Here is a 9,903-nt window from a genome sequence, read left to right as displayed (position 1 = left end):
AATAATTTGAAAACCTTAAATCATGTTGGAATTCGTTTTTGACAAAATGGTTTTAGACCATATTTTGGTAAACTTTCAGACGAAGACGTTCGTCGGAATAACCGAATGTTTGACACTATGAAGTAGTGTAACCACATGTCAAAATCGTAGTGGTTTGAATGAGAAATGAAAATTTACAGTGGGTTAGACCACCATTATCGCAAGTGCTTAGTGCATTGCTTAGGGTTAATTTTAGTTAGAAAAATAATAAGAAAAGAGAAGACACGACGCTTAATTAAGCCGTGAAACAACGCCGCTTAGTATGCACGTGTCAAGACATGAGAGGGGGAGCTTCGGTTACGCGTGAAACAAATCAAACTTGGTTCCCTCTCTCTCTCTCTCTCTCTCTCTCTCTCTCTCTCTGGGGGAGCTTCGGTTACGCGTGAAACAAATCAAACTTTTCTCCCTCTCTCTCTCTCTCTCTCTCTCTCTCTCTCTCTCTCTCGAATTCCTCTCTCCCGAGGAAAGGCGATTCGTATTCGTCTTGGTGGCTCTTCTATCATCGGTGAAGTCTCCCTCGGTGGCTCCGCGTCGACGATCTCGATGGTGGTTCTCCTCGACGGCGACAGAACTCTCGCGAAGCTGGCTCTCCTCAAATCAAAAGGTAAGCGTTTCTTGTGTTCTTCGATTTTGCATGTGTTTAGATTATGAATCTTATTGTTCTGATCGGCTTTTTTTTTTGTTTGTTAGGTGTATTGGTGGTGACGGAGATCTCTCTCGGTGGAGACGAAGCCTTCCTTCTTTCTCGTTGATTCGGTGTATTAGTGGCGACAGAACTCTCCTCGACGGCGAGATAGCTGGCCTTCGGCAAAGGTAAAGCTTCTGTTTCAAGTTCATAAAATTTTGTAATTTTTTATTTGTTTGATTCGGTTTGTTTTGTATTGAGATGGATTCATCCAATATGATTTGTTTGCAAGTTTGTTTCAATCAATATGGATGGATGAAAATAGATTTGTTTGTAAGTTGGTTTCAACTTGGATTTGTTTCAATTAAGATGGAAGGATCAAATTTGATGTTCTTTCTTCGATAAAATCGTTTTGATATGTTCTGACTTAGTAATTTGGTTGCAAGTTTGTTTCAATTAAGATGGGTGGATCAAAATCCTTTTTGATTAGTTTCTGTGTGTTTCAGATATGAAGCAATGTTTATTTCTATTTGTTTTCGCTATTTTTTTTTATTAGTTTCTGTGTGTTTGTGTCTTAACATGCGGAGTACATTTGGTCGAGGGTACAAGACGAAGGAAGCTCAAAGCAGAGGAGTACATTTGGTCTTCGCAATACAGGTAAATGTCTTCTTCTAATGAATTGATTGAAAGCTTTACGGTTGAGTTAGATAGTTAATGTTTTTCTTAGTGAACTAGATTATGGTTGTGTGATAAATAGAAGTGATGGTTAGCTAGAAACCGAGATTCTTGTCTTTCTTTAACTCTATAATTAATATGGTTGTGTGATAAATAGAAGTGATGGTTAGCTAGAATATTGGTTGTGTGAGTGATGAATGCGTTTATCTTTATCTCCTCTATTAAACCGAATCCTTTATCTTTATCTCTTCCATCTATCAAACTCGCCTTCCATCTCTCTTATCTTCCATCTCTCTTTTCTATTACGTAAGACATATTCAAAAATGGATTCTAATCCAATTTTGAATTTAAATTTTGTTGATCTTCTTTAAAGTCAACAAGATAGTGGCATAGGTTTAGAATCTTCTCCCATTCCTTTATTTGTCACGCAAGCCACAGAAGATTCAAACTTCGAGCAAGACAGTCCAGTGCAGCGTAAAGAACGGAGGTCTTGGACACAAACAGATGATGAGGTCTTCATCAGCTCTTGGTTAAACACCAGGAAAGATGCTGTTGTTGGGACCGAGCAAAAGTCTGGGGCCTTCTGGAAGAGAATAGCAGACTACTTTGCTGCTAGTCCGAAGGTTGCAGGCCTTGAAAAAAGAGAGCCATTGCACTGCAAGAATCGGTGGCACAAGATCAATGATCTTGTCTGCAAGTTCTGCCGAGCATATGAAGCCGCAGCAAGACAGAAAACTTCAGGCCAAAATGAGAATAATATTCTCAAACAAACTCCCCTTGTCTTCTTGAACAACTATAAAAAAAAATTCACTCTGGAACATGCGTGGAAGGAGTTTTGCCATGACCAAAAGTGGTGTGATCTATCTACAGAGAGAACCTCAGAAAAGAGAAAAGGTGAGGACGGTGCTCAATCCTCAACATCCACGCAACTGACGATGTGACTGGTGAAGCGGTTGAGCGGCCCCCAGGTGTTAAGGCTGCCAAGCGCAATTGTAATAAGCCAATGGAAGAGGGGAAGGGGCGAGAGGAGTTTGAGCGGATTTGGTCCTTTAAACAAGAGGATTTGTGTAGGAGAGAAAGGCTCTCCAAGATAGGTCTACTTGACCGTCTACTTGCTAAAACATGGCCACTCCTTGAGTATGAAGAAACGCTAAAGAAGAAACTCATTACTGAGCTGTTCTCCACTTAGTCTATAGAAGAAGCTCATCTGTTTGTTATCTGTTTCATGCTAGTGTCGTTGCTGTTTCATGTTCGTGTTTGTTTTTTGTTTCATATTCATGTACTTGTTATGTATAAGTAATGAGAATGTTTCTTGTTTGTTGTTCTGTTCTTACGTTTCATGTTATTGTGCTTATGTTTCATATTCTTGTTACTTTCAGGAGCAATGGGAGTGGAATATTCAGAGACGAAGAAGCTCTATTATGCTTGTGTCACGGACTTGTCACAGGCGAAGAAGCTTTGGTATGCTTGTGTCACGGACTGAAGTACTGTATGCTTGTGTCTAGTCGTGTCTTTTGTATGCTTGTGTAGTCTTGTCTTTTGTAATCTTGTGTAGTGTTTTGTAGTCTTTTGTATGTTTGTAAACTCTATCATTCTTGTGTCACGGACTGAATGCTTGTGTTGTCTATATTAATGTTTCAGCAATTTGTAACAAGAGTATTCAAGCTTCTTTCTCACCTCTCTCTCTCTTTATTTGTATTCAAACTCTCTCTCTTTCTCAACAAAGTCCTTGATCATCGATAAATCACTTCCGAGAACCAATATCTTCTCTTGTCTTACCAAACCAAATCACTTACCAAATCACAACCAATATCTTCTCTTACCAAACCAAATCACTTACCAAATCACAACCAATATCTTCTCTTACCAAACCAAATCACTTACCAAACCAATATCTTGTCTACGATCATTGCCAAATCTCTTGTCTTACCAAACCAATATCAAAGCCAAATCTTTTTTCCTCTTCTTACCAAACCAAATTCAAAGCCTTTTCAATCCTTAATATGACATCGTCTTCTCAAAACAATTTCGAAGAATCAATTGATCAAACATTTGATCAATATTTTGTTCAATATTGTGATCAATATTTGGATCAAACCTTAGAAAATTTAACCATCGGTCATCAAGAAGAATCAAGGAAACAAAGAAAAAATTGATCTTATATCGAAAGAAATCGTGAAGAAGGGCACATTCGATTATGAAATGATTATTTCAGTGAAACTCCAACGTATCCTGAAAATTTCTTCCGGCGACATTTTAGAATGAAGAAGCCGTTGTTAATGCACATTGTTGATCGACTCTCCAACGAAGTTGACTTCTTTCGCCAAAAGAAAGATGGTCTCGAAAGGTTGGGTCTCTCAGCACTCCACAAGTGTACAGCAGCCATTCGTCTATTGGCATATGGTACTGCGGCTGATACGGTCGACGAATACCTCCGGCGCGGTGTAACTACAAGTCGGTCATGTTTGGAGAATTTTGTGGAAGGAATTATACATTTATTCGGCGATGAGTACCTAAGAAGACTAACACCGACTGACCTTCAACGTCTACTTCATATTGGAGACTATCGTGGATTTCCCGGGATGATAGGAAGCATTGATTGTATGCACTGGGAGTGGAAGAATTGTTTCACCGCTTGGAAAAGGCAATATTCTCGTGGTTCGGGTAAACCAACAATCATTTTAGAGGCGGTTGCTTCATATGATCTAGGGATATGGCATGGGTTTTTTGGACCTCCAGGTACCTTAAATGATATCAATGTTCTTGATCGCTCACCTGTTTTTGATGACATAATAAATGGTCAAGCTCCGTAAGTGACTTACTCTGTCAATGGAAGAGAGTATCATATGACTTACTATCTCACCGACGGTATTTATCCGAAAGGGGAAACTTTTATCCAATCTATTTCACTACCACAACGGCCGAAACCGAGATTATTTGCTCAACTACAGGAAGCTGTCCAAAAAGATGTTGAGCATGCTTTTGGAGTCTTGCAAGCTCGCTTTGTCATCGTTAAAAATCCAGCACTTGTTTGGGATAAAGTCAAAATTGGGAAGATTATGAGAGCATGTATCATACTCCATAATTTGATCGTAGAAGACAAACGAGATGGATACACGCAATTTAATCTTTCTGAGTTCCAACAAGCAGAAGACAACAGAAGTTCACATGTGGATCTCAACTTTTCTACAGATATCCCTTCAAATATCGCTAATATGATGGGTGTTTGAACTAGAATTCGTGATAGACAAATGCATGAACAACTGAAAGTTAATTTGGTTGAACATTTGTGGAGTAAATTTGAACATGATGAAGACAACAATTGAGCTCGGATGCTTCTTTCAAATTATTGTCGATTATTGTATTAATCTTTGTTTTTATGTTTTTATTTTAAAATATATGTTCTAAATGTTATCATTAAATATGTTTTATATAATAAATAGATTTTATCTTATATAAAACAATGTTTAATAAATTTGTTTAAGCACCCCTAAATAAGCAACTTGCATTGGAGGTAAAAAAATTAAAAAATTCTTAATAAAATGTTTAACACCTATTTAATACAAAAAGACGTGTTTAAGCACTCCAATAGAGGTGTTAGGGATAATGCTGTTCTTACTTGAAAAGCTTATAAAGCTTCAAAATTTGGCTAAATGTAAAAATTAGCAAATAACCACTTTAGGAATTATGGATTTGGACGATGGTCTTAATTTGTTAATTGGACATTATATCCATTAACTTAGTATTACACCAAACTTATGATAATCTCTTGTGTTCAATTGATTTTACACAAAAAAAGCAAATCCATATTGAAGTATATTAGTGTTTTTCAAATTGGTCAAACATAATATCTTCATTTTAATCACACAATAAAATCTAGGTGATAATGGTGTTTGACTCATCTTTATTGTGATTAATATATGTATTAAAAGTCTCCATAATGCACTTGTACGTTTTGGTTTTGTAAGAGCCACTAACTTGTGCTTCTCAATCTCTTTTCTATATAAGGCTAATAAGCCATTTAGAAAATGGATTCATACGATCAACAACAACAAAACCTAGATCCTCCACTTGAATTTTTTTTATTTGTGTCTGAGAGTACAACACGAAGTTAGATTCGGTAGATTCTGTTTTTCGGTGATGGTAAATAGAAACAATGGTGCAGTTGTATCCTGAGAATCTGAGCGCTATAAAACCGTCACACTACGGGGCGTTTAAAGATTTAAGGAAATAGATTAACCATCTCGACTCTGCATTTCTACTATATTATTTTATTTAGATATTGTAATTTTGATTTATGTTCTTATTATCTTTACAAATATCAGTTTTTTCCAATGTAGTAAAATAAGGTTCCTACAAATCACAGCAATGCATTAACAAGTCCAAACACACATTCAAAAACAAAAGTATTATGTATATAATCAAACCTTGTTTTTCAAAGGATACATAAAGGATAGTAAAATATCATAAGTAATATCCCCTATATTTTAATTCTGGAACATTGCAACATTTTTTTGTATCCGCGTGTCATCGCTAAGATGATTATTAAAATCCCTCAAAAAATAAATTGGTTCATATAAATATATATTATATTTTTTATTAAACTAACTATCAAATTGATTAGTAGTATACAAAAGAATATTACCAATTCTTTCCTTAAATAAACGCTACATAATTACCTAATATGATTAACATATACATGACAATTAATGATTATGAATAATACATATTTACAATTAATTATTGTTAATAATACATATTTGATAACAATTTTGTATCTTCTGCTTTTTTTTTGTTTAATTTTATATTATTAAAATAAATTAAACAATAACATTTAAGCTTATCTGTTATATTTTGAATTTTTTTAACGATTATAAATTACGAAAAATGGTAAAAGTTCTATATTGAAAATTTTGTGATCAATGGTTTAATTGTTTTTGTTCAAGCAAGATACAAATTATCATAAATCGTATGAATAATTAGTCTCATTAATAAATATTCAAATATATATATATATATATATACATTAATATCATTTGAATTAAATTATATACTATATAAATATATATAAATATGTTAATTTTAGAATTTGCATTGAAAAATTATTGAGATCTTAATATTAGATGATAACTTATGGAGAGTCAATAGTAACCAAACCGAGAGCATAAAACATAATCTTATTTCGTCATTTTTCAATCAATGTTTCCTATATGGTTTTGGTGATTTTTGTCAACCATAAAACTTGATTCTTTTTGTGCATATGAAATCTTAAAATAATTAAAAATGAGCCGTAATATGTTAAATCTTAAAAAATGTGATACATTTAAGAGACCAATATTTGTATTCGTTATTTTACAATCGATAAAGATTATAGTGTTGCAAAATATTAAAACCATTTAATGAACAAATATTAATATAAAAACATTCACCTCGCGCCTGCGCGCATGTTATAAGTATAGTGTTATTTGGTAAGATACACATGTGCATTTATTTTCCACTGGAGCTGTTTTGCATATAATAACTTCCTAATTTCTATGCTTCTTTATATGGTTTAAACTCTATAAATTAACATTCGAGAATAAATATGATAAAATAATAAATTTAGTCGGTTCTAGACTGAGCCGATTTCAAATATAACATAAATCGAAAATAATAAGATAATAATTTTTAGAATGTAAATACATAGTCTCATTGAAATCATAAACTAATAATTTTATTTATATAATTTATATTAATGTAGACATATATTGTATTGTTTGTTTTATCTTCACAATGTAGTTTATTTCTAGTTTTTTTTAAGAAAAAAAAATTGATGGTATAAATAAAAAGTATACCTAAACACATTAATTTATAGAGTTTTTACTATGGTAAACTAAATATTTTTTGGAGGAGGAATAACATTTTGGAGCTATAGAATAATAGGGACACTTATCCTTGGATTATTTTGTATATTTGGAAGGTTAGGAATGACAAACTGTTCACAGGGATTTGTCAGGTATGTAGAAAATGAGTGTCAAGTTTGGTACAATGCAAAGGAGACAATACCCCCCTCCCCTTCGCCCCCAACAAGTAGCTTGGATAATATTTGTATAGTGGATGGTTCATAGACCTCTACATCACAATTCAGTGTAAGTGGATGGGTATGGAAGGATCACATGGGAAAGACCCAACTCATGGGAACACGAAACTCAAGAAGGCGCGAGTCGACATTACATTCAGAACTGAGGCGCTAAGGTGGGCAATGCAGAGCATGCTTCAACATTCGAGCTGCCAGAGTTTTGAGATAGATCGCAGAGACCTGATTGCAATGATTAAAGATCTACAGTCTTGGCCAAACTTCTCAACACAGATGGAGATTTTTTTTTTTGAACAACAGACGGAGGTTATTCAAACACTTCAAATATGTTTTCCGGACTTCAAAATCTCCTATATTCCAAGAGCGCAAAATGATATTGCTGATTCTTTAGCTGGGACTGCTTGATCATTTCAAATAAACTTTTATTTTATTGGTTGTTCTATTCCGTTCTGGTTACTCATACCACTTCAAGTTTGAATAATATATTAGCTGTTTATTGCCAAGAAAAAAAAAACTAAATATTTTTTCTAAAATGATATTTTTTTACCAAATAAATTTATGAAAAGACCAAACATCATACTATCCTCGTTTTATTTTGTTGGTCGTTCCACAAGTTCTGGAAAGCTCCCGGAACGTAACGCATTAAAATACTTTTAGTAGTTTGGAGAACGATCTATGCTTCAATATTATTTGCAGGCACTATCACCAGAGCGTCCACGATTATTTTGTCTTCATGTGTTTCCTTTCATAGATAAATTTCCTTCATTTTCAAATTTAACTCATCAACCATATGCTTTTTATAAACTCACGGATGTTATAAACCATTTAGTGATCGACCCATTTATCAACCCGTGTAGCAAGACGGACCAAGCCCATCCGCATGATCATACTGGCGTCTATCTACTCTTGTGTTTATCTACATTATAGTTGGTGTTTATCTTACGTATTGCTAGTCATTATCTAGTTAAGAATAAGTACGATCTCAAGTCGATCCAGTACTTAACCCGTCATTACCATATGTATATAAAGACCAGTTGGTCGACCTAATAATACACACAAGTTCCCCTCTTCATTCACAACACGTTATCAGCACGACCTTGTCTCTAAACCCTTCCAAAAATCCACCACCCATAAATCAGAAACCAAACGATCTCTTGCTATTTTCCGGCGACTCCTAAAGCTCTTCCAATCGCCTCTTTTTCTCTCTGTCAGCAACCAGCAGCAGTTCTCTCTCCTCACAGACCGTTCAACTCATCACAAAAGGTTCAGGTATCTTCAGAAAACTCAAAACAAAACCAAAAAGGATTTAAACCCTCAGCCGCATACATACAACTACATCTAGCCGTATGTCTTTGCAGAATAAAATCTAAAACCCTAATCTATTCTCAAAGCATAAATCTCGTCTTGTTTCACCATGTTTAAGGTTGTTTGATTTTTTTAATCTTCCTGATGTGAGTTAATTGCTAGAACCTTTTAGGTTGACAATTACACCAATTTTTTTTACATATCCGACTGCTGCATCAACTTAATCTGATTGTTTGCTTGCATTAGAAACTTGTTCTTGAATGTTTAAAGTCTTTCTCTGATATGTTGAAAACGACTAGAACCTGTCTCAAATTTGAAAGAATTTTTTTTAATATTTTTAAGATAAATCCGATTTTTCTTATAGATAAATCTGAAATTTTTAAAGATAAATCCGATTTTTTTTGATAAATCCGACTGAAAACAATATATTATATATTTTAATTTGATTTTCCTATTTTTTAAAAAACCTTATATCTTTATCTTAAATATATAAAAAAAAGGGATTTTCAGCATTTATCAGAAAAATATCGATTTATTTTTTTTCCTAATATAAAACTGATCAGATTTCATGCAATGGATTTAACTTTATCCTAGATGTATAGGTTTAACTTTACATTCCTGCATATACATGAAATCGTTTGGATCATTAAAAAAAAATATTGTCATTTACTTGCATTGCTAGTATCCGACTGAAAGAGTATGTGAATGATCCGATTATTTTCTTACTAATAGGGATAAACTACAAATATTTTTCAGATGTCAAAGATTGCGAATCTTGATTTCAGTGCTTTGAAAAGCAATGGTGACAACTACCTGGAATGGGCGCTTGATGCAAAGATCATGCTGCAATCAAAATATCTTGGTGACACAATCACCGAAGACAACAATTCCAGTGACAAAGACAAGTATAGAGCTATCTACATGATACGCCACCATCTCCAAGAGAACTTGAAAACTCAGTACATGACCATGAAAAATCCATATGACCTTTGGATCGCTTTACAGCGAAGATATGACCACCAGAAAGCGGTGTTGCTTCCAAAGGCTCAATATGATTGGAAACACGTAAGGTTCTTGGACTACAAATCAGTAGACGAGTACAACTCAGTCCTGTTCAGAATTGTGTCCTTGTTAAGGTTATGTGGTGAAAAAGTAACCGAGGAAGAGATGCTTAATAAAACTC

The sequence above is a fragment of the Brassica oleracea genome, chromosome C9, assembly GCF_000695525.1.
Source record: "Brassica oleracea var. oleracea cultivar TO1000 chromosome C9, BOL, whole genome shotgun sequence".
NCBI lineage: Eukaryota > Viridiplantae > Streptophyta > Magnoliopsida > Brassicales > Brassicaceae > Brassica > Brassica oleracea.
This window is presented reverse-complemented; position numbering follows the sequence as displayed.